This window comes from Nerophis lumbriciformis, linkage group LG02 (assembly GCF_033978685.3).
Source record: "Nerophis lumbriciformis linkage group LG02, RoL_Nlum_v2.1, whole genome shotgun sequence".
Taxonomy (NCBI): Eukaryota; Metazoa; Chordata; class Actinopteri; order Syngnathiformes; family Syngnathidae; genus Nerophis; species Nerophis lumbriciformis.
Genome location: NC_084549.2, coordinates 62,301,954 through 62,327,500, shown reverse-complemented (window position 1 = coordinate 62,327,500; position 25,547 = coordinate 62,301,954). Strand labels below are relative to the sequence as shown.

Here is a 25,547-nt window from a genome sequence, read left to right as displayed (position 1 = left end):
TCATAATATCCACAACATTCAGTGAGTTGACCTTTATGTTAGTTGCATTTTTTTTTTTTTTTTTTTGCACAATGACTAGGGATGGTTGCTTGGATTGTGTCAAATAAGTAAATGTTGTTCTATTATTTCAAAGTACTTTCAAAGGTCATTGATCTGATTCACTCACATTGCCAATAAGATGGCAGCAAATATGAAGCATTCAGAGGCCGCCTCGTTTTTAACATTAATTTGAATGCCTGGTGCGATACTTTGTTGAACTCATGATCTCTCGCGGGCCAAATTGAAGAGGCTGGCGGGCCTTAGTTTGGACACCCCTGATCTAAAGATTTAAGCATTGAAAGTAAAAAAATAATCTAAAAGGATTACTTGTAAACTTTTTATGACTGAGACCCTTTTTAGCCTTTAATATTTACCAAACTTGAGTAAAAAAAAAAAAATATTGTATTAGTTTTAGAGGTGTCTGATAATGGCTTTTTTGCCGATATCCGATATTCCGATATTGGCCAACTCTTAATTACCGGTTCCGATATCAACCGATACCGATATATACAGTCGTGGAATTAACACATTATTATGCCTAATTTTGTTGTGATGCCCCGCTGGATGCATTAAACAATGTAACAAGGTTTTCCAAAATAAATCAACTCAAGTTATGGGAAAAAAATGCACTTTGTGACTTTATTGAAGTCACAAAGTGCATTATTTTTTGTAACATGCCCCAAAACAGCAGCTTGGAATTTGGGACATGCTCTCCTTGAGAGAGCATGAGGAGGTTGAGGTGGGGGGGGGGTGTATATTGTAGCGTCCCGGAAGAGTTAGTGCTGCAAGGGTTTCTGGGTATTTGTTCTGTTGTGTTTATGTTGTGTTACGGTGCGGATGTTCTCCCGAAATGTGTTTGTCATTCTTGTTTGGTGTGGGTTCACAGTGTGGCGCATATTTGTAACAGTGTTAACGTTGTTTATACGGCCACCCTCAGTGTGACCTGTATGGATATTGATCAAGTATGAATTGCATTCACTTGTGTGTGTGAAAAGCCGTAGATATTATGTGACTGGGCCATCACGCAAAGGCAGTGCCTTTAAGGCACGCCCCCAATATTGGTGTCTGGGTGGAAATCGGGAGAAATTCGGGAGAATGGTTGCCTCGGGATGGGCACTGAAATTCGGGAGTCTCCCGGGAAAATGGGGAGGGTTGTCAAGTATGACAATCAATCCACTCCCTCATCACAAATGCTGCTGCGCGCGCACACCTTAACAATTTGTTTTGTTTTTAACCCCTTCTTAACCCTGGACGTACATTGAAAATACACGCAACCCTGACTCAAAATGCCGGACATTTGAGGCATTTAAGAAACCCCGCTCGGACAGCCCTGCAAAAGAGGACATGTCCGGGGAAAAGAGGACGTATGGTCAGTCTACCTTACACTAAAATGTACAGTATATTATCTTATAAATTAGTAAAACACAAGTTGGCCTGAAATTGTTCATTCAGTTGTTTTTTTTTGCATAAAAAAGTAACGCATTTATTTAAAATTTTAGTAATTGATCACTTGTGTTTGGCAGCAAAGCATTCTGGGATCGTAAGCGCGCCGGCAGTGATGGAGCGTGTTGTGTTTCCGAAGCTAATTAGCGTTGCGCGCTGTTCGGGTGAGCGGTAAATAAGCAAAATGGAGCAAACAAGCAAGTTTGGCTGACAACGGCGGGCCGCGTCGCCTTTTGCCGCTAACGGCCGCCATTAACCTCACCGCCGCTAAATAATGACAGCGCGCTAATTAATTAGCTTTGGAGGGGAAAGTCTGTGGCTGACTTTCATTGTCTTGATGGCGCGCGTGTACGCACACTTTCGGCTCGCTGTGTAATTATGACGCATGGGCATTTTGGAGCCTCGTTAGGCAATAAGCTCAACGACCTCTGACCTTTCACAAGTAGCAGCACTGCGATGCGTTCACATGCCTTTCAAGCAAGTGTGGAAAAAGCATGTTCATGCATGTATGGTTGCCTCCTAGTTGCTGTGCTCTCCTTATTCAGTGTACACTATATTGCCAAAAGTATTTGGCCACCTGCCTTGACTCACCCCTGTTCTGCAGCAACTCCACTGGCTACCCATCAAACATCGTATCCTATTTTTATTTTTTTTGTCCTATGCAGCTTCTCAGGCAAATCATATAGTTCTGGGGTCGGCAACCCGCGGCTCTAGAGCCGCATGCGGCTCTTTAGCGCCGCTCTAGTGGCTCTCTGGAACTTTTTCAAAAATGTATGAAAAATAGAAAAAGATGAGGGGAAAACATACTTGCCAACCCTCCCGAATTTTCCGGGAGACTCCCGAAATTCAGCGCCTCTCCCGAAAACCTCCCGGGACAAATATTCTCCCAAAAATCTCCCGATTTTCAGCTGGAGCTGGAGGCCACGCCCCCTCCAGCTCCGTGCGGACCTGAGTAAGGACAGCCTTTTTTCACGACGGGAGGACAACAGGGTGACAAGAACTAGATCTAAATCATCCAGACTAGAGATAAATTGTATTATTATGTTTATCTTACCTAAAAATAAATATATTTATTAATTTAAAAAAAACAACTAAATACATTTTCACTATATTTTGCTAAAAATATCATAATTAATTGTATTTTTATTTGTATTTTTTCGGACTCCAGCCATAGAATTATACATTAAAATAAACATATTTGAAATAATTAATTTTAAATGATCATAATAACTAATTTAAAATGACCATATTTAATTATTAAAATAATTGCTTGTTTATCGACAACTTTAGCATTTTATTCATTACATTTTGAAGCTCTCAGAAGCAAAGTTATGTTATATTCCTTAATATTTATTTATGCAAGTTTGAAGTATCAATTATCTAAACAGTTTTGTTTGCATATTTTCAGGATGCATATATATATATATATATATATATATATATATATATATATATATATATATATATATATGTATGAAATACTTGACTTGGTGAATTCCAGCTGTCAATATATTCCTCCCCTCTTAACCACGCCCCCCACCTCCCGAAATCGGAGGTCTCAAGGTTGGCAAGTATGGGGGAAAAACAGATATTTTTTGTTTTAATATGGTTTCTGTAAGAGGACAACCATGACATAAACCTCCCTAATTGTTATAAAGCACACTGTTTATATTAAACATGCTTCACTGATTCGAGTATTTGGCGAGCGTCGTTTTGTCCTACTAATTTTGGCGGTCCTTGAACTCACCTTAGTTTGTTTACATGTATAACTTTCTCCGACTTTCTAGGACGTGTTTTATGCCACTTCTTTTTCTGTCTCATTTTGTCCACCAAACTTTAAATGTTGTGCGTGAATGCACAAAGGTGAGTTTTGTTGATGTTATTGACTTGTGTGGAGTGCTAATCAGACATATTTGGTCACTGCATGACTGCGAGCTAATCGATGCTAACATGCTATTTAGGCTAGCTATATGTACATATTGCATCATTATGCCTCATTTGTAGGTTTACTTGAGCTCATTTAGTTTCCTTTAAGTCCTCTTAATTCAATTTATATCTCATGACACACTATCTCTGTATGTAATATGGCTTTTAATTTTTTGCGGCTCCAGACAGATTTGTTTTTGTATTTTTGTTCCAATATGGCTCTTTCAACATTTTGGGTTGCCGACCCCTGATATAGTTGATGTGGATGCCCATGTCGGCTGTTCAGATGTACTTTACAAAAGAGAAGTGTAGGATACTTCTCTTGTTGCCTTATTTGTATTTGACTTTATTAAATGTATTTATATTATCATTTAGTGCAGCCGGGCCGGAGCAGGAGGGGATAGAAAGAGAAAAAAAAGATGACAGAGGGGGAAATTGTGGGGACAAGAGGGGGATTAGACAGAGAGACAACAACAACAACAACAACAACAACAATAGAGCAACATCAGCAAATACGACATGTACAAATATGATGGTAAAAGTGATAGCAAATAAGCAGTTAGCGAAAATAAAAAATAATACTGAAATGACAATGAGCATTATTACACTACAAATGGAGCAATTCAAATACCAATAGAAATAGCGCTATTGATAATGAACAATACCAATACTTTACCTCTATTATCAACAATACAGTTGTTCAAATGCAACGATACATATACGTAATGATAACTTCAAATACGAAAGAATGCAGAAAAATGGAGGGGGAGAAAGAGAAGCCACGTACATTAACCTTGTAGATTGTTATATAGATTGCCCCACCGCCAACCGGGCCCCCACGAGCCCACCCCCCACCCCCGGAGAGCGCGGCGAGGCCAGCAGGGACCCCAACGATGGAGATGGAACAACCAGCAACCGCCCCGCCGAGTTCCCCCCCTGAGCGAGGGGAAAATTGTCTCTTTATTTAAACTGTCCACCATGGGTGCCCGAGCTTTCAGCCGCTCTGCCCCACATCTTTGGAACTCTTTGCCACCAGACCTTCGTAACTTAGACTCAATATCCCTCTTCAAATCAAGACTCAAAACACACCTATTCCTGACTGCCTATTCATTGTAATCATCTTTTCTTCTCTATCTTTGTTGTTGTTATTATTGTTGTTTTTATCCAATTTGATTTTATTGTTTTGATTTTGTACGGTGTCCTTCAGTGCCCAGAAAGGCGCCTTATAAATAAAATTTATTATTTATTATCATTGGTGTTGTTAGGCCTATTTTAGGGGGGCTCGAGCCCCCCTAAAATATTCTTAAGCCCCCCTAAATAATTTGGTGTTATATATATATATATATATATATATATATATATATATATATATATATTTTACAAATACATATTCATTATAAAATGGCCCGAATATGAGTTTAAATAAATAATCATATAACCTGTTATTATTCACTCAGTTTCCCCTTACTTCGTAGCGTAAGGTAGAGAGCCCCTTTAGTGCGTCTGTATCCAATCCATTCCACTTGTTCATATAGAAAATGCCCACATCACTCAAATTCCAGTCCGCATTTTCTCTGCGACCTTGCTTGCGGTCCTGCAGGTGTACGAAGCACATTATCTTCCTTTACAATGAGTGAAGCTGCACGAAACCTTGTGTGTGCAATTGTAAATAATTTAGTTTTTAAGTTTTGTGTTTCTTGTAGAATCTATATAAAGTAATGTACATTAGCCTATTGTTAAAATAATGAAAAAAACATCATTAAATATATTTGTTGTATTGTATTGTTTCATTAATAGCTGTTGTATTATTATAGGATGGCTTGTTAAACATTTCATAGGATTTTCAGAGAGAGGAAAAACCAAGTCATTTAATATAAAATGTAAAATGAATAAATACATAAAAAGAAAAAGAAAAAACATGGTTAAAAGCCATCGTCTCGGGGAGCATTTCATTTCGTCCCGTGCATTTAAAAAAAAAAAAAAAAACAATTAATAATTTCTAAGTCTTTGTTAGCCGATTGTGAAGTTTTGTGCTTGTGCGTAACGTTCGCTCGCATCCTGTGCATCTCCTGTAGGCTAAGCCCCCCCTGTCCTTAAAAGCTAGTGACGCCCCTGTTTATTATTATTATTATGAACTATCCCATTCCTAACCCATAGGGTTCAATATGATGTCAGTCCGCTTTTTGCAGCTATTACAGCTTCAACTCTTCTGGGGAGGCTGTCCACAAGGTGGCGGAGTGTGTTTATAGGAATTTTCCACCGTTCTTCCAAAAGCGCATTGGTGTGGTCACACACTGATGTTGGTGGAGAAGGCCTGGCTCTCAGTCTCCGTTCTAATTCATCCCAAAGGTGTTCTATCGGGTTCAGGTCAGGACAGTCAAAGTTCATCCACACCAGACTCTGTCATCCATGTCTTTGTGGACCTTGCTTTGTGCACTGGTGCAAAGTCATGTTGGAAGAGGAAGGGGCCCGCTCCAAACTGTCCCCTCAAAGTTGGGAGCATGGAATTGTCCAAAATGTTTTGGTATCCTGGAGCATTCAAAGTTCCTTTCACTGGAACTAAGGGGCCAATCCTGAAAAACAACCCCACACCATAATTCCTCCTCCACCAAATTTCACACTCGGCACAATGCATGGGATGGTTGGCCAAATACTTTTGGCAATATAGTGTATTGTCCACACACACACACACACACACACACACACACACACACACACACACACACACACACACACACTGCTGCCTTTGTGCTTTTTACCCCTCTTTATGTCCTCTTCATCTCCGGATAGAAGGACACCCGGATCTATTACTGAGACCCTGCGGATATACAGAGACAAAATTAGAGACTTTGATTTTCTAATACCATTAGACCCTGAGTGTGTGTGTGTGTGTGTGTGTGTGTGTGTGTGTGTGTGTGTGTGTGTGTGTGTGTGTGTGTGTGTGTGTGTGTGTGTGTGTGTGTGTGTGTGTGTGTCGAAGGCCTCGTGGAGATCCGATGGAGGACTCAATAAGAGAGGAAGAGCTGAGATTTATTAGTGGACACAAGTCCAAAATCAATCAGGTGATTGAATCAGGATATTATTGGTCGTAAATTACTGAGATGTTAATGTCAGAAAAGGAAAGGGGGAGAGGAGTGTGTGTGTGTGTGTGTGTGTGTGTGTGTGTGTGTGTGTGTGTGTGTGTGTTGTCTAAGTGCAGAAGGAGAAAGAGCAAGGTAAGCTAGTTGTCCAGTTGATCTGATTGTTGATGTCATGATGGCCGACGCGTTTTTCTTTGTAGTTAACCAGAGTGGAATGTCTCCTTTATGGAATTAGCCGATACAACATCTGGGGGAAAAAAAAATTATTGAGAGGATGTTTATTCATTTGTTTCATTTTGTAGAAAGAAAATCAGAAGACAGACACAACACAAAACTGTAGTGATTTCAAATGGCAACGTTTCGGCTTTAAAGCAGCACTAAGTAACTTTTTTACTAAAATATTGTCATAAATGTTGGGATGATACATGGACTTACTTACACTTAGTTGAATGGCCTGAGAGGGTCTGTATCGCTTTTACTGGCACTTAGCGATATGTTTGCCACGCCAAAAACTACTTGTGTGCTCCCCGTTTTCCCCATTCGTTTAAAAGTTGGAAGTCCATGCGAACGCCTGAAAACTCAAAGAAGAAGAAGAAGAAGGCCTACGTGCAATTACTGCTATCATGGCCGAAGCTCCAAAACAAACCAAAGAAACGAAAAGTTTTGTCTGAGGAGACAAAAAAAAGAAAAAGGGAGGTTACCCGGATAAAAGGACAGTCAGGATCAACATTGCCCCGGTTTTCACTCACTGCGCTGCAAAAAGTCAGTGTTCAAAAACAAGAAAAAAACAATACAAAAATGAGGGGCATTTTACTTGAACTAAGCAAAATTATCTGCCAATAGAACAAGAAAATTTGGCCTGTCAATACTTTCCAAAACAAGTAAAATTAGCTAACCTCAATGAAGCCAAAAATACCTCAAAATAACTATTTTCTCACTAATAACAAGTGCACTTTTCTTGATAGAAAAAACTAATATGAGACCTTTTTTCTCAACATGTTGAAAAATATTCTTAAATTAAGTATCGATAACATGACATCATCGCGCCAAGTGCGTGCTCTTTCAGTCAATTAGTGCGCAAGGAATATATATATATATATATATATATATATATATATATATATATATATATATATATATACTGTCCTTTTATAAAATTACAATAAAAAACAATTGGGTGGTATATATATATATATATATATATATATATATATATATATATATATATACCACCCAATTTTTTTTATTGTAATTTTGAAGAATTTATCTGAAATGTGCAAGAACTATTTCTGTTCAAAATTGTTTTAACTGTCACATGTTAAATGTTTAAATATTAACTGTCAGTTTACTGTACTGTGCCAACTGTACTACTATATGAGTACGTATTTTCTATTGTTTAATTGACAATAAAACAGCAAAGTCCATTTGGCTGTCATCTGTTTTAATATGAGACACAATTGTGTCAAAGTCATGATTTGAAGAAATGATTACTTTAAAAAAGTAGTTTTATACTTGTGAGTGTCGATGACACAGCTTTGCAACTCTTGATATTCTAGTTTCAAGCATGTTTTACTCAATATAGGTCATAAAATCTCAGCAACAAGCTGTAATATCTTACTGAGATCATTTAGGACCAAAACACTTAAAACAAGTAAAACACTCTAACATAAAATCTGCTGAGTGAGAAGAATTATCTTATCAGACAGAAAATAAGCAAATATCACCCTTATTTAGGATATTCAATCTTACTTAGATTTCAGTTCGCATATCATTATGTCAAGATAATGGCACTAGCATTTACTTAATTTAACAATATTTTTCAACATATTGAGCAAAAAGGTCTCTTCTTTTTTTTTTTTCCACCAAGAAAAGTGCACTTGTTATTAGTGAGAATATACTTATTTTAAGGTATTTTTGGGTTCATTGAGGTTAGCTAATTTTACTTGTTTTGGAAAGTCTTGACAAGCCACATTTTTTTTGCAGCACTAACTCTTCCGGGACGCTACAAAGGGCCAGAGTTTGACACCCATGGTTTAAGGGGTTGAACGAGTTAGTGTAGACATGGTTTAAAACGTGGAACAGTACAAAACATGGGAAGGTTGTAAAAGGCAAACATACTGGTAGACCAAGGAAAACATCAGAAAACCTCAAGAAATATGTCTTGAAACTGAAAATTCACAGCAAAACAAATAATGAACAAACGGGCGGAAACTGGAGTCCCCGCCTGCAACCGAAAGGAATTGGGATTGAAACACAGATCATCTGGATGAAAGTTGTCATTAACAGCTAAACATAAAAAACAAGGTTCCAAAGGGCTGAGGAAAAACAATGGTGGACTATGGATGACTGGATGAAGGTCATATTTAAATGATGAATTGCAAATCTGCATGATGTGATGTTTTCCTTAGCCCATCATAACTTCTTTTTTTTTTAATGTTAAACTGTTAACAACTTTAGTTTAGATTTTCTGTGTTTAAATTAAATTTTCCTTTCGGCACTTTGTTTGGTCAGAGACGCTGACTCCAGTTTCCGCCCAATTGTTCTTTATTTGTTTTGCCGTGGGAAGGTATAAAACTACAAAACAACAACATTGTCAGCTAGTGTTTAGTAGCTTGGTTTAAGTGGGAACGGAAAAAGGAGAAAAGTGAGGGTAAAAAAACTACAAAGCAACAACATTGTCTGCGAGTGCTTAGTTTAGCTTGGTTTAAGAGGGGACGGGCATAGAGAAAAGAGAGGTTAAACAACTACAAAACAACAACATTGTTTACTATTGCTTTGTTCACCTTGGGTTAAGAGGGGATGAAAAGAGCGAAAAGAGAGGTTTAAAAAACGACAACAACGTTGTCTGCTAGTGCTTAGTTTAGCTTGGTTTTAAAAGGGGACAGAAAGAGAGGTTGAAAAACAGCAACAAAACAACAAAGTCTGCTAGTGCTTAGTTTAGCTGGGTTAAGAGGGGACAGAAAGACAAAAGAGAGGTTAAGAAACGACAACGAAACAACAGCATTGTCTGCTAGTGCTTAGTTTAGCTTGGTTGAAGAGGGGACGGACATAGAGAAAAGAGAGGTTAAAAACCCCCAACATTGTCTGCAAGGTCTTAGTTTAGCTTTGTTTAGGAGGGGATGGACATAGAGAAAAGAGAGGTTAAAAAACAACAACAAAGTCTGCTAGTGTTTAGTTTAGCTTGGTTTAAGAGGGGATGGAAAGAGAGAAAAGAGAGGTTAAAAAACAACAACAACATTGTCTGCTAATGCTTAGTTTAGCTTGGGTTAGGAGGGGACAGAAAGAAAGAAAAGAGAGGTTAAAATACGACAACAAAACAACATTGTCTGCTAGTGCTTAGTTTAGCTTGGTTTAAGAGGGGATGGGCATAGAGAAAAGAGTGGTTAAAAATTACAAAACAACATTGTATGCTGTTGTTTCGTTTAGCTTGGTTTAAGAGGGGACGGGAAGACAGAAAAGTGAAGTTAAAAAACTACAAAACAACAACATTGTCTACTATTGCTTTGTTCAGCTTGGGTTAAGAGGGGACCAAAAGTGAGAAAAGAGAGGTTAAAAAACAACATCTGCTAGTGCTTAGTTTAGCTTGGTTTTAGAAGGGGACGGACATAGAGAAAAGAGTGGTTAAGAAAACCCCACAAAACAACATTGTGTGCTGTTGTTTGGTTTAGCTTGGTTTAAGAGGGGACGGAAAGAGAGGTTAAAATACGACAACAAAACAACATTGTCGGCTAGTGCTCATCTTAGCTTGGTTTAAGAGGGGACGGAAAGAGAGAAAAAAGTGGTTAAAAAAACTACAAAACAACATTGTATGCTGTTGTTTGGTTTAGCTTGGTTTAAGAGGGGACAGAAAGAGAAAAAAGAGATGTTAAAAATCGACAACGAAACAACAACATTGTCTGCTAGTGCTTAGTTTAGCTTGGGTTAGGAGGGGACGGAAAGAGAGCTTAAAATACGACAACAAAACAACAACATTGTCGGCTAGTGCTCATCTTAGCTTGGTTTAAGAGGGGACGGGCATAGAGAAAAGAGAGGTTAAAAAAACTATAAAACAACATTGTGTGCTGTTTGGTTTAGCTTGGTTTAAGAGGGGACATACTAGGAGAAAAGAAAGGGTTTAGCAATTAAAAAATTTAAGGCCTACTGAAATGCAATTTTCTTATTTAAACGGGGATAGCAGGTCCATTCTATGTGTCATACTTGATCATTTTGCGATATTGCCATATTTTTGCTGAAAGGATTTAGTAGAGAACATCGACGATAAAGTTTGCAACTTTTGGTCGCTGATAAAAAAGCCTTGCCTGTACCGGAAGTAGCAGACGAGTAGCGTGACGTCACAGGTTGTGGAGCTCCTCACATCCGCACATTGTTTACAATCATGGCCACCAGCAGCGAGAGCGATTCGGACCGAGAAAGCGACGATTTCCCCATTAATTTGAGCGAGGATGAAAGATTTGTGGATGAGGAAAGTGAGAGTGAAGGACTAGAGGGCAGTGGGAGCGATTCAGATAGGGAAGATGCTGTGAGAGGCGGGTGGGACCTGATATTCAGCTGGGAATGACTAAAACAGTAAATAAACTCTATTAGCCACAACACAACCAGGCTTATATTTAATATGCCACAAATTAATCCCGTATAACAAACACCTCCCCCCTCCCGTCCATATAACCCGCCAATACAACTCAAACACCTGCACAACACACTCAATCCCACAGCCCAAAGTACCGTTCACCCCCCCAAAGTTCATACAGCACATATATTTCCCCAAAGTCCCCAAAGTTACGTACGTGACATGCACATAGCGACACGCACGTACGGGCAAGCGATCAAATGTTTGGAAGCCGCAGCTGCATGCGTACTCACGGTACCGCGTCTGCGCATCCAACTCAAAGTCCTCCTGGTAAGAGTCTCTGTTGTCCCAGTTCTCCACAGGCCAATGGTAAAGCTTGACTGTCATCTTCCGGGAATGTAAACAATGAAATGCCGGCTGTGTTTGTGTTGCTGCAGCCGCCCGCAATACACCGCTTCCCACCTACAGCTTTCTTCTTTGCTGTCTCCATTGTTCATTGAACAAATTGCAAAAGATTCACCAACACAGATGTCCAGAATACTGTGGAATTTTGCGTTGAAAACAGACGACTTAATAGCTGGCCACCATGCTGTCCCAAAATGTCCTCTACAATCCGTGTCGTCACGCGCGGGCGTCATCATACCGAGACGTTTTCAGCAGGATATGTCGCGCGAAATTTAAAATTGCACTTTAGTAAGCTAACCCAGCCGTATTGGCATGTGTTGCAATGTTAAGATTTCATCATTGATATATAAACTATCAGACTGCGTGGTCGGTAGTAGTGGCTTTCAGTAGGCCTTTCACTGCAGGACGTACCCAACAAAAGTCAACGGTCAAAGTTAAAGAACAAAAAAGTGAAAAGAACAAACAGCAAGAGTGAATAACAACAAGTGGTAGTTTCCTCCAGTGGGGGCTGATATGAAGTCTTAGTCGTCATTTCTCAGGGAAAAAAAAGGAAAGGACTCCTGCCACACTTCCCAAGGATGTCATAAAACAAGACGGGTGGCAATATAAAGATAAGATGCTGTAAATATGAAGTAGAGATTCACACCGCTGCAGTATCATGAAGGTACACACTTGTATCTAATGTCTCCTTTACGACACTCTTATGTCCACATCTCTGCTAGTAAAAACATTTATCGGGCGTTTACACTAATGCACAACTTTTTCCCACGCAAATTAGCTATGGAATTAAACTAAAATGCGGAGTGTAATGTTAGCATGTAGCTAACGTAGCTAGCTAACGTTTGTCCCACTCCCTAATGTTGTATTTGATATATGACATCTATTACTTAAGACGAGCGTTACAGAGAGATCGTACTATTTTATGAAAATTATCAAAAAATCGTAAAAAATACTTTAATAGGAGCCATTAAAGGGGAGCTGCACTTTCTTTCATGGAATTTTGCCAATCATTCACAATCCTTATGTGTTTATTATGCATTCTAACTAGAGATGTCCGATAATATCGGCCGATAAATGCTTTAAAATGTAATATCGGAAATTATCGGTATCGGTTTCAAAAAGTAACATTTATGACTTTTTAGAACGCCGCTGTACGGAGTGGTACACGGACGTAGGGGGAAGTACAGAGCGCCAATAAACACTTTGCGTTCCGGCCCAATCACATGATACCTATGGCTTTTCACACACACAAATGAATGCAACTCATACTTGGTCAACAGCCATACAGGTCACACTGAGGGTGGCCGTATAAACAGCTTTAACACTGTTACAAATATGCGCCACACTGTGAACCCACACCAAACAAGAATGACAAACACATTCCGGGAGAACATCCGCACCGTAACACAACATAAACACAACAGAACAAATACCCAGAACCCCTTGCAGCACTAACTTTTCTGGGACGCTACAATATACACCCCCCGCTATCCCCTACCCCCCCACCCTCAACCCCGCCCACCTCAACCTCCTCATGCTCTCTCAGGGAGAGCATGTCCCAAATTCCAAGCTGCTGTTTTGAGGCATGTTAAAAAAAATAATGCACTTTGTGACTTCAATAATAAATATGGCAGTGCCATGTTGGCATTTTTTTTCCATAACTTGAGTTGATTTATTTAGGAAAACCTTGTTACATTGTTTAATGCATCCAGCGGGGCATCACAACAAAATTAGGCATAATAATATGTTAATTCCACGACTGTATATATCGGTATCAGTTGATATCGGAATCGGTAATTAAGAGTTGGACAAGATCGGAATATCGGATATCGGCAAAAAAGCCATTATTGGACATCTCTAATTCTAACTCATAAATAAATGTTAGCAAAAGTCAGCTAACATTAGAGGCCATGAGAGTTGCTCTATTCCGCCAATACAGCATTTGAAAAGACCTCTAAAAATCTCCATCAAATATGTAATGTCCTCATTTCGTTTTCCTTTATTCAACCAGGTAAAAACTATTTGTCATTATTAAAAAGGTTGCATAAGTACATAGGACAACAAAAAATAGAAGTAGTCACACTATAGTAAAAAGTACAAATTACTTACAGCATAAACATAAAAAACACAAACAAGTAAAATGTTTCAATAAAAACAAGTACATTGCCAAATAGAAACAGTTCCTCGATTCTTTAAAATGGTCTGAAATTGCCCCAAAGTCAAAATCAGTTCAGGTAACCTCACATCACAATGTCCGTGTTTCCCCTCAACAACAACAACAACAACAACACTACTCATGGCAGACAACAAAGTCTACTTTGGGACAAATCATGATATTTTTGAGCCCGAGTATACGGAGGATGATCTTCAAGTTTCAGAAGCTAGGTGCTAAAGAGATCCCAGCAAGAAATACAAACTATGAACATAACAAAACGATCACTTACTGTACAATGTCTGCTCTCTGATGGGATGTATACTGTATGTATTCTGAAGAATTAATCATAATCCACGCAGAGGTCAAAATATATATATATTTTTTAAAAGGTGGCTGCAAACAAGCTTCTTTTCACGTTTTTCTAAGTTCTGCTTCTTCCTACTTCTTTTCATGTTTCATGTTAAATTGTGAAACTGTAAACATGAAACTGAAAACATGTTCGAAAAAATCACTATGTTGTTATTTATTTTATTATCATTTTATTTCATTAAATTTTGTTGTTTTGTTTTGCTTTGGGTTTATCTTTTTATTATTATTTTAACATGTCCGAAATAAATATTTATATTTACAAAATAACCATAAGATGAATGACAAAGTTGATACATTTCTCGGTTTAAGTCCACAACCTTCTACTATCCAGGTGAGAGGCAATTAACTTTCACCGACTCTGAGGCGATGCAGCGACTCACTATGTCAATACAGCAGCATAAGCTGGTTAGCTCTCTGTGATCAATGGGCCACTTTAAAAAATATTTTGTCTGCGTTAGCACTTATAATAACAATACCGCCAATACTTGGTTAATATTCAGGTCACAAGGTCATTTCCTAACCCAGTGTTTTTCAACTAGTGTGCCGTGAGATACAGTCTGGTGTGCCGTGGGAGATTATATAATTTCACCCATTTGGGTTAAAAATAATTTTAAATATACTCTGCAAATGATGTGTTGTTCTTGAGTGGTAGTGCTGTCTAGAGCTCAGCAGAGTAATCGTGTAATACTCTTCCATATCGGTAGGTAGCAGCCGGTAGCTAATTGCTTTGTAGATGTCGGAAACAGCGGGAGGCAGTGTGCAGGTAAAAAAGGTGTCTAATGCTTAAACCAAAAATAAACAAAAGGTGAGTGCCTCTAAGAAAAGGCATTGAAGCTTAGGGAAGGCTATGTAGAACTACAACTAAAACTGAACTGGCTACAAAGTAAACAAAAAACAGAATGCTGGACGACAGCAAAGACTTACTGTGGAGCAAAGATGTCATGTACATCTGTGGAGCAAAGATGTCATGTACATCCAAACATGACATGACAATCAAAGATGTCCCCACAAAGAAGGATAAAAACAACTGAAGTATTATTGATTGCTAAAACAAAGTAAATGCGGGAAATATCGCTCAAAGGAAGACATGAAACCGCTACAGGAAAATACCAAAAAAAGAGAAAAAGCCACCAAAATAGGAGCACAAGACAAGAACTAAAACACTACACACAGGAAAACAGCAAAAAAATCAAAATAAGTCATGGCGTGATGTGACAGGTGGTGACAGTACACCTACTTTGAGACAAGAGCTATATTGATGCATGCTTGGGTATGGTTTAAATTCATATCCAACAATTGCGACAACGACTTTTTACTGTCAACTGAGTTTGGTTTTTTATTGATTTCTGCTGGTGGTGTGCCTCCGCATTTTTTCAACGCAAAAAATGTGCCTAGGCTCAAAAACGGTTGAAAAACACTGTCCTAACCTATATTCTACAACACAAATACTACGTTGAAATAACTTATATATATAAACTTATGCTTATTGACGACTTTCAATCGATGTTGGGTTCTGACGTTGATTTGACCATTGAATTCTGGTCATTTCACCACCGATATTCTACAAAAGTTTGTACAACCCATTTACCATTTAAACGTGACGCTAATCGTGTGCCTGAAAGCACCAATTTCTGAAGGGTCAGCATTTATTCCAAAAGTGTGTTTTCGTCAAGTGTCAACATTGTTTCACGGACGCTGCCTGTGAGTAGAAAGCAGCACATTTTGAAGCAAGTTCAAGCAGGCCTGGCTCTCGTTTGCAGCGTTTCATCATTCCCCATCTGTCTGGATGCTGCACCGCATTCTTCTCTCCATCATTAGAGCAGGAAACAGATTATTATTATTAGCACCGAATCAACTTTCCAAGAGCCTGGTCCCTCTTTCCTCTCTCCGTGTGTCTGTCTTTGCTCTAATTCCTCCTCCTTTTCCAATCATAAGTCTTATTTTATTGCCGCGTCCTTCACGTTGCCTTTTCCCTCGCTCTGTTCTCCTCTACAAAAGCAACCAGCGTCGTGTCTGACTTGCACGTCAGCCTCGCCATTTGAGCGCCACATGTTTCCATGAAGTCAGATATGAGGACGACGACGAGGTCGGCCATTGTTCTCCAACACAAACCCAAGTCATTCTCAACCCAGATAGTTGAAAGGAACATGGTGGACATGGGCCAAAATGTGGAGATAATGAGGAACTATTAAGTGTTTGTTTGTTGGCATGCTACTTGGTCCTTGGAAGTTGTCATAAAACATGCTAACTAACCCAGCAGGCACAAGACATTGAAACAACATTGAGAACTTGTTGAATTAGGTCCTGACATAACATAACTTTGAAACAACATGCCTTTTGACAACGTTTAATCAATGTTGGGTTCTGACGTTGATTTGACCATTGAATTTTGGTCAATTCCCAACCAATATTACAAATGAAGATAGAATATTATTGTCAGGTTCAAACACTGATGACATCTATTAAACAAGACTAGAAGCAAGGAATTAAACAGAGGCAGAATTAAATTTGGCTCAATTGAGGAGAGACGCGTAGACACTGTACCCTTGTACAGTGTCGTCACACACTTGTACGCCTCCTCTTTTATTTGGACTTTCCATGGTTACATGGCAACAGCTGTTTCTAAGGGACGAGGGTCATAAACAGCCATCGCCTTTGATTACAGAACAGTTCAAAGAAAAGGTCGTAAACAGTTCAAAGAAGAGGTCGCCTGGAAGGGAGTCTGGTTTTGCCTCCTCTCCGCTTTTGGAGTTCTTGGGTCAAGACAACATCTTTCTGTGGATTACGCCTCCTCTTTTATTTGGACTTTCCATGGTTACATGGCAACAGCTGTTTCTAAGGGACGGGGGTCATAAACAGCCATCGCCTTTGATTACATAACAGTTCAAAGAAAAGGTCGTAAACAGTTCAAAGAAGAGGTCGCCTGGAAGGGAGTCTGGTTTTGCCTCCTCTCCGCTTTTGTAGTTCTTGGGTCAAGACAACATCTTTCTGTGGATTACGCTTCCTCTTTTATTTGGACTTTCCATGGTTACATGCCAACAGCTGTTTCTAAGGGACGGGGGTCATAAACAGCCATCGCCTTTGATTACATAACAGTTCAAAGAAGAGGTCGCCTGGAAGGGAGTCTGGTTTTGCTTCCTCTATGCTTTTGTAGTTCTTGGGTCAAGACAAAATCTTTCTGTGGATTACGCCTCCTCTTTTATTTGGACTTTGCATGGTTACATGACAACAGCTGTTTCTAAGGGTCGGGGGTCATAAACAGCCATCGCCTTTGATTATAGAACAGTTCAAAGAAAAGGTCGTAAACAGTTCAAAGAAGAGGTCGCCTGGAAGGGAGTCTGGTTTTGCCTCCTCTCCGCTTTTGGAGTTCTTGGGTCAAGACAACATCTTTCTGTGGATTACGCCTCCTCTTTTATTGGGACTTTCCATGGATACATGGCAACAGCTGTTTCTAAGGGACGGGGGTCATAAACAGCCATCGGCTTTGATTACAGAACAGTTCAAAGAAAAGGTCGTAAAACAGTTCAAAGAAGAGGTCGCCTGGAAGGGAGTCTGGTTTTGCCTCCTCTCCACTTTTGTAGTTCTTGGGTCAAGACAACATCTTTCTGTTGATTACGCCATCTCTTTTATTTGGACTTTCCATGGTTACATGGCAACAGCTGTTTCTAAGGAACGGGGGTCATAAACAGCCATCGCCTTTGATTACAGAACAGTTCAAAGAAAAGGTCGTAAACAGTTCAAAGAAGAGGTCGCCTGGAAGGGAGTCTGGTTTTGCCTCCTCTCCGCTTTTGGAGTTCTTGGGTCAAGACAACATCTTTCTGTGGATTACGCCTCCTCTTTTATTTGGACTTTCCATGGTTACATGGCAATAGCTGTTTCTAAGGGACGGGGGTCATAAACAGCCATCGCCTTTGATTACAGAACAGTTCAAAGAAAAGGTCGTAAACAGTTCAAAGAAGAGGTCGCCTGCAAGGGAGTCTGGTTTTGCCTCCTCTCCGCTTTTGTAGTTCTTGGGTCAAGACAACATCTTTCTGTGGATTACGCCTTCTCTTTTATTTGGACTTTCCATGGTTACATGGCAACAGCTGTTTCTAAGGGACGGGGGTCATAAACAGCCATCGCCTTTGATTACAGAACAGTTCAAAGAAAAGGTCGTAAACAGTTCAAAGAAGAGGTCGCCTGGAAGGGAGTCTGGTTTTGCCTCCTCTCCGCTTTTGTAGTTCTTGGGTCAAGACAACATCTTTCTGTGGATTACGCCTCCTCTTTTATTTGGACTTTCCATGGTTACATGGCAACAGCTGTTTCTAAGGGACGGGGGTCATAAACAGCCATCGCCTTTGATTACAGAACAGTTCAAAGAAAAGGTCGTAAACAGTTCAAAGAAGAGGTCGCCTGGAAGGGAGTCTGGTTTTGCCTCCTCTCCGCTTTTGTAGTTCTTGGGTCAAGACAACATCTTTCTGTGGATTACGCCTCCTCTTTTATTTGGACTTTCCATGGTTACATGGCAATAGCTGTTTCTAAGGGACGGGGGTCATAAACAGCCATCGCCTTTGATTACAGAACAGTTCAAAGAAAAGGTCGTAAACAGTTCAAAGAAGAGGTCGCCTGGAAGGGAGTCTGGTTTTGCCTCCTCTCCGCTTCTGGAGTTATTGGGTCAAGACAACATCTTTCTGTGGATTACGCCTCCTCTTTTATTTGGACTTTCCATGGTTCATGGCAACAGCTGTTTCTAAGGGACGGGGGTCATAAACAGCCATCGCCTTTGATTACAGAACAGTTCAAAGAAAAGGTCGTAAACAGTTCAAAGAAGAGGTCGCCTGGAAGGGAGTCTGGTTTTGCCTCCTCTCCGCTTTTGTAGTTCTTGGGTCAAGACAACATCTTTCTGTGAATTACGCCTTCTCTTTTATTTGGACTTTCCATGGTTACATGGAAACAGCTGTTTCTAAGGGACGGGGGTCATAAACAGCCATCGCCTTTGATTACAGAACAGTTCAAAGAAAAGGTCGTAAACAGTTCAAAGAAGAGGTCGCCTGGAAGGGAGTCTGGTTTTGCCTTCTCTCCGCTTTTGTAGTTCTTGGGTCAAGACAACATCTTTCTGTGGATTACGCCTCCTCTTTTATTTGGACTTTCCATGGTTACATGGCAACAGCTGTTTCTAAGGGACGGGGGTCATAAACAGCCATCGCCTTTGATTACATAACAGTATAAAGAAAAGGTCGTAAACAGTTCAAAGAAGAGGTCGCCTGGAAGGGAGTCTTGTTTTGCTTCCTCTCCGCTTTTGTAGTTCTTGGGTCAAGACAACATCTTTCTGTGGATTACGCCTCCTCTTTTATTTGCACTTTCCATGGTTACATGGCAACAGCTGTTTCTAAGGGACGGGGGTCATAAACAGCCATCGCCTTTGATTACATAACAGTTCAAAGAAAAGGTCGTAAACAGTTCAAAGAAGAGGTCGCCTGGAAGGGAGTCTGGTTTTGCCTCCTCTCCGCTTTTGTAGTTCTTGTGTCAAGACAAAATCTTTCTGTGGATTACAATACATGAAAGAAACTGAACACCTTCATGTTGCTTCCTATCCTACACAGTGGAGTTTTACAAGCCTTCTGCTTGGTAGGATTAAAGACAGCTTTTGTCTGCTCGCCGGGAACTCATTGAAACACAAAGTTTTGGGATAACTTAGATACAATTATTCTGACAACTATAAGTGTAAAAAAAAAAAGCTTTATAGATAGATAGTACTTTATTGATTCCTTCAGGAGAGTTCCCCACAGGAAAATGTTAATGAAAATTATGGTTGTACATTTTCAGAATGTGCTTAGTCTATTTTCAAACTGTATTTTTAAGTTATCATGCCATGATTTTACCAGCATGGCCCACTTGGGAATACATTTTCCTCCGCGTGGCCCCTGAGCTGATATGAGTTTGACACCCCTGTGTTGGATAAGACCTCTGCTTTGTTTTTAATGAATTATTAGGCCTACTACGCTACTGTACTTTAATGTTGGTCACTATTGTGGTACTCGGACAGCCAAGTGTTTGTTACTTGGGGGGGGGGGGGGGGGAGTTTGATAATTACTGATCTATGCAACATTTTGACCAAAGAAGCACCATTAAATGTTACGTAGACAACAATGAAGTGTTTTACATGTAGGAAAAAAAATCATAGCATGGCCCCTTTAAAGGGGGGCAAAAGGGGGAGGAGCTTGTCATTCTTGAGTTCTGTTTACGTGTAAGAACGTTATAGTAAAAAAGTAGCAAAATGGCCAATGTCTGGATCGTAACTAGAGATGTCCGATAATATCGGACTGCCGATATTATCGGCCGATAAATGCTTTAAAATGTAATATCAGAAATTATCGGTATCGGTTTCAAATAGTAAAATTTATGACTTTTCAAAACGCCGCTGTACGGAGTGGTACACGGACGTAGGGAGAAGTACAGAGCGCCAAAAAACCTTAAAGGCGCTGCCTTTGCGTGCCGGCCCAATCACATAATATCTACGGCTTTTCACACACACAAGTGAATGCAAATCATACTTGGTCAACAGCCATACAGGTCACATTGAGGGTGGCCGTATAAACAACTTTAACACTGTTACAAATATGCCCCACACTGTGAACCCACAACAAGCAAGAATGACAGACACATTTCGGGACAACATCCGTACCGTAACACAACATAAAAACAACAGAACAAATACCCAGAACCCCTTGCAGCACTAACTCTTCCGGGACGCTACAATATACACCCCTCGCTACCGCCTACCCCCCCACCTCAACCTCCTCATGCTCTCTCAGGGAGAGCATGTCCCAAATTCCAAGCTGCTGTTTTGAGGCATGTTAAAAAAAATAATGCACTTTGTGACTTCAATAATAAATATGGCAGTGCCATGTTGGCATTTTTTTTCCATAACTTGAGTTGATTTATTTTTGGAAAACCCTGTTACATTGTTTAATGCATCCAGCGGGGCATCACAACAAAATTAGGCATAATAATGTGTTAATTCCACGACTGTATATATCGGTATCGGTTGATATCGGAATCGGTAATTAAGAGTTGGACAATATCAGAATATCGGATATCGGCAAAAAAGTCATTTTTGGACATCTCTAATAATTACTGATCTGTGCAACATTTTGACCAAAGAAGCACCATTAAATGTTATGTAGACCACAATGAAGTGTTTTACATGTAGGAAAAAAAATCATAGCATGGCCCCTTTAAAGGGGAGCAAAAGGGAGAGGAGCTTGTCCTTCTTGGGTTCGGTTTACGTGTAAGAACGTATAGTAAAAAAGTAGCAAAATGGCCAATGTTTGGGTCGTACCGTGACTCCGCCTCCTTCATCCCTTTAACAGTCCCAGTGAGAAACAACATCTCTCCGTTCTTTATCCTCCTTCATCCTTCCATCCTGGATCAGCCCGAGGGGATCATTACCGGTCAGCGGCGGCGGCGGCACGAAACCATCTCCTGCCTGCGTTAAGCGCATCTGGGGGGCTCCTAAACACAAGAACACCGTTCTGGCGCGCCGCCGGCTCACGTGCAACGCAAGGCATGTGCGCAAAAAAGCACGTCCGGATGCAAGAAACACAAACTTAAGCAAAGACAAATGTCTGTGATGACACACACACACACACACACACACACACACACATACACACGGTCCTGCCGTCCATCCATCCTTGATTAGATTCGGCGTTATTAATGGAGGGCCTGTGAGGCGAGCAGACAGCGGGGGTCACGCCGAGTTTAATTCCATTCCGGGCTAACGTCATTTGTCCTGATGCAATTGTTATTGCCCTGGTGCTAGATGTTTATAGGAAACAATAGCCCCCATAACACATCCAGACATCCTATTTAAAGAGGGTCAGCCGGGGGGAAGGCGCGCCTGCTCCCCTCCCTGCTGATGACACGCGGGGGTCGCTCGCTGGCCGCTTGGAGTGCGGCGACCAGGACCGGAATTGAAGTGGCGCTCCTGGAATTTTTTCGCTCTTTACTCAGACTTTACTCTGACTTTACCCACTCAGTGACCTAGTGGTTAGAGTGCCCGCCCTGAGATCGGTAGGTTGTGAGTTCAAACCCCGGCCGAGTCATACCAAAGACTATAAAAATGGGACCCGTTACCTCCCTGCTTGGCACTCAGCATCAAGGGTTGGAATTGGGGGTTAAATCACCAAAAATGATTCCCGGGCGCGGCCACCGCTGCTGCTCACTGCTCCCCTCACCTCCCAGGGGGTTAACAAGGGGATGGGTCAAATGCAGAGGACACATTTCACCACACATAATGTGTGACAATCATTGGTACTTTAACTTTAACTTAAAAAAAAAAAAATAATTGCCGCTTTTCTTCCTATCACTCACACGACTTGAAGAGAGGGAAACAAAAAAAGTATCTCAAGAGTCATGTCGCTACTTTTAAACGTTAGCAACACTACCATAGCTAAGTGAGCTACAGCGCGGACTCGGGTTGTGCCGATACTAGATATGTCCGATAATACCTGCCGATATTATCGGCCGATAAATGCTCTAAAATGTAATATCGTAAATTATCGGTATCGGTTTTTTATTATCGGTATCGTTTTGTTTTTTTCATTTTATTTTTTTTATTTTTTATTTTTTATTAAATCAACATAAAAAACACAAGATACACTTACAATTAGTGTACCAACCCAAAAAACCTGTTCCTTTCTGTTATTAATATTCTGGTTCCTACATTATATATCAATACAGTCTGCAAGGGATACAGTCCGTAAGCACACATGATTGTGCGTGCTGCTGGTCCACTAATAGTACTAACCTTTAACAGTTAATTTTACTCATTTTCATTAATTACTAGTTTATATGTAACTGTTTTTATATTGTTTTACTTTCTTTTTTATTCAACAAAACGTTTTTAATTTATTTATCTTATTTTATTTTATTTTTAAAAAAAGGCCCTTATCTTCAGCATACCTGGTTGTCCAAATTAGGCATAATAATGTGTTAATTCCACGACTGTATATATCGGTATCGGTTGATATCGGTATCGGTAATTAAGAGTTGGACAATATCAAAATATCAAATATCGGCAAAAAAGCCATTATCCCTAGCCGATACCAATTTTGATACTTTTTGATACTTTTCTAAATAAAGGGGACCACAAAAAAATGCCATTATTGGCTTTATTTTAACAAAAAATCTTAGGGTACATTAAACATATGTTTCTTATTGCAATCAAAGAGCCATTTTTGTTACGTACGGCGGGGGAAGGAGACGACACCACGGCAGGAATCAGTTCAATTGGTTTATTTAACTTGATGAGTAGGTGGGATGTGTATGTTACTCTTTAAGTGATAGGTGCAAAACGATGTGTAGAAGTAACCATGTGAATGTGACCAGAGTTTGTTGTATGTGTGTGTCAGACCAAAGGGGCAAGGCGAGAAGGCAGTCCGTGGGCAGGCAAGCGGTCGGGGGCTGGAGAGAAGCAACGAGGTCCGTGTACAAGCAGGGGTCGAGGATCGGGGGGTAGGCAGTCCGGAATCCAGAGGGAAGTCGAGGCGCACAGCTCGGTCACGGAAGACACGGTGAGTACTGCGGGAGACACAAAGGACATATGACCGGGGGAACAGGGAAGGCACAGAGAGAGATCAAGTCCGCGGGAGGGAAGCCAGAGACGGGATGCTTACTACGGGAGTGAACTACGTTCCGGCACTGGATTATCAGGTTCCGCTGGTCTTTATTCCACCTGTCTTCATTAGCTCCAGGTGCGCTGATTGAGGATTGCCTGTAGCCTTGCAGGCGCGTAGCCACGTTGCGTGCAGAGCGAACAGGGGTGTGTCCCGGCGTGTCTCTAGCGCAGGGGCCGGCAAAGCTTAGAATAATAGTAAACATACTAGAAAACGTGACTTTTATTAGTAAGTAAGCAAACAAAGGCTTCTAATTTGTCTGCTGACATATGCAGTAACATATTGTGTAATTTCCTAGTGGTTAGAGTGTCCGCGCTGAGATCGGTAGGTCGTGAGTTCAAACCCCGACCGGGTCATACCAAAGACTATAAAAATGGGACTGATTACCTCCCGACTTGGCACTCAGCATCAAGGGTTGGAATTGGGGGTTAAATCACCAAAAATGATTCCTGGGCGCGGCCACCGCTGCTGCTCACTCCTCCCCTCACCTCCCAGGGCGATGGGTCAAATGCAGAGAATAATTTTGCCACACCTAGTGTGTGTGTGGGACAATCATTGGTACTTTAACTTTAACTTTGAATTTATCATTCTATTATTTTGTCAAAATTATGAGGGACAAGCTGTAAAAATTGATTATTAATCCACTTTTTCATTTACTGTTAATATCTGGGTACTTCCTGTTTTAACATGTTCTATCTACACTTCTGTTAAAATGTAATAATCAATCAATGTTTATTTATATAGCCCTAAATCACAAGTGTCTCAAAGGGCTGCACAAGCCACAACGACATCTTCGGTACAGAGCCCACATAAGGGCAAGGAAAAACTCATCCCAGTGGGACGTCGATGTGAATGACTTTGAGAAACCTTGGAGAGGACCGCATATGTGGGTAACCCCCCCCCCCCTATTATTCTGTTGTTTGATACTTTTATATTAGTTTTGGATGATACCACAAATTTGGGTATCGATCCAATACCAAGTAGTTACAGGATCATACATTGGTCCTATTCAAAGTCCTCATGTACATATTTCCTGAGTTTATAAACATAATAAGATGTTTAAAAAAAAAAAAAAAAGAATATTTTGTGACAATAAAAAATATTGATGTAATCATAGTAGTATCGACTAGATACGCTCTTGTACTTGGTATCATTAAAGTGGATGTCAGGTGTGGATCCTGAGGGAGTTTCAGTGTTATAGCTTCACCTTTCTCGTTAGGTTTTAGGCCAAAATGCGTCCGTTTCTCTTTTCTGTCTACACACTGTGCCTGCTTGTAAGTACTCTGTGATTGTGCACTGCCGGACATGCTCCTCTACTCGTAAAACCAGCAATGTGACTACGTGGCGACGGCTCGCTCTCATGCCTGTTAAATTGTTTAAGAAAAAAAAAAAAAATGGAATCAAACATTTTTCAAACAGAGTATAGTACTGTTTTTGATTCATTGGTACTGCGATACTATACTAGTACCGGTATACTGTACCACCCTAGCGCTAACATCACACTCACATTTTAGCAGCAACATCATGCTAGGTTGGTCTGCCGCTTTCTACTGGTCTTCAGGTTGCATTTTAAGATGTGGAGCAAAGCCTTTTTTAGGACAGACTTGTCCTGCATGAAACATATTAACAAAATAATCAAACTCCCCACGTCTGTAGCTGACTGATGGATAGTTGGAAGAGCTCCAGGTTGCATTTTAAGATGTGTAGCGAAGCCATAAGAAATATAAATACAAATTTGCATTTTAAGATGTGTAGCAAAGCCTTTAAAAAAAAAAATTTTTTATTTTTTATTTTTTACAAAGCTGTCTAGGTTAAAGTGTATCAACAAAATAATCAAACCCCCACACCTATAGCTGACTCATGGATTGTTGACAGAGTTCCAGGTTGCATTTAAGACGGGTAGC

At 40.3% G+C, this 25,547-nt stretch overlaps 1 long non-coding RNA gene across 1 annotated transcript in view; it reads left to right on the top strand.

Annotated features, from left to right (window-relative positions):
- LOC133614286 (uncharacterized) overlaps nt 1-23,495 on the top strand; it is a 99,923-nt gene extending 76,428 nt beyond the window's left edge. Inside the window, exon 3 of the long non-coding RNA XR_009816562.1 lies at nt 23,380-23,495. This is a non-coding gene — a long non-coding RNA (uncharacterized lncRNA). The remainder of the gene's footprint in view (nt 1-23,379) is intronic.
- Nucleotides 23,496-25,547: the final 2,052 nt, after the last annotated feature.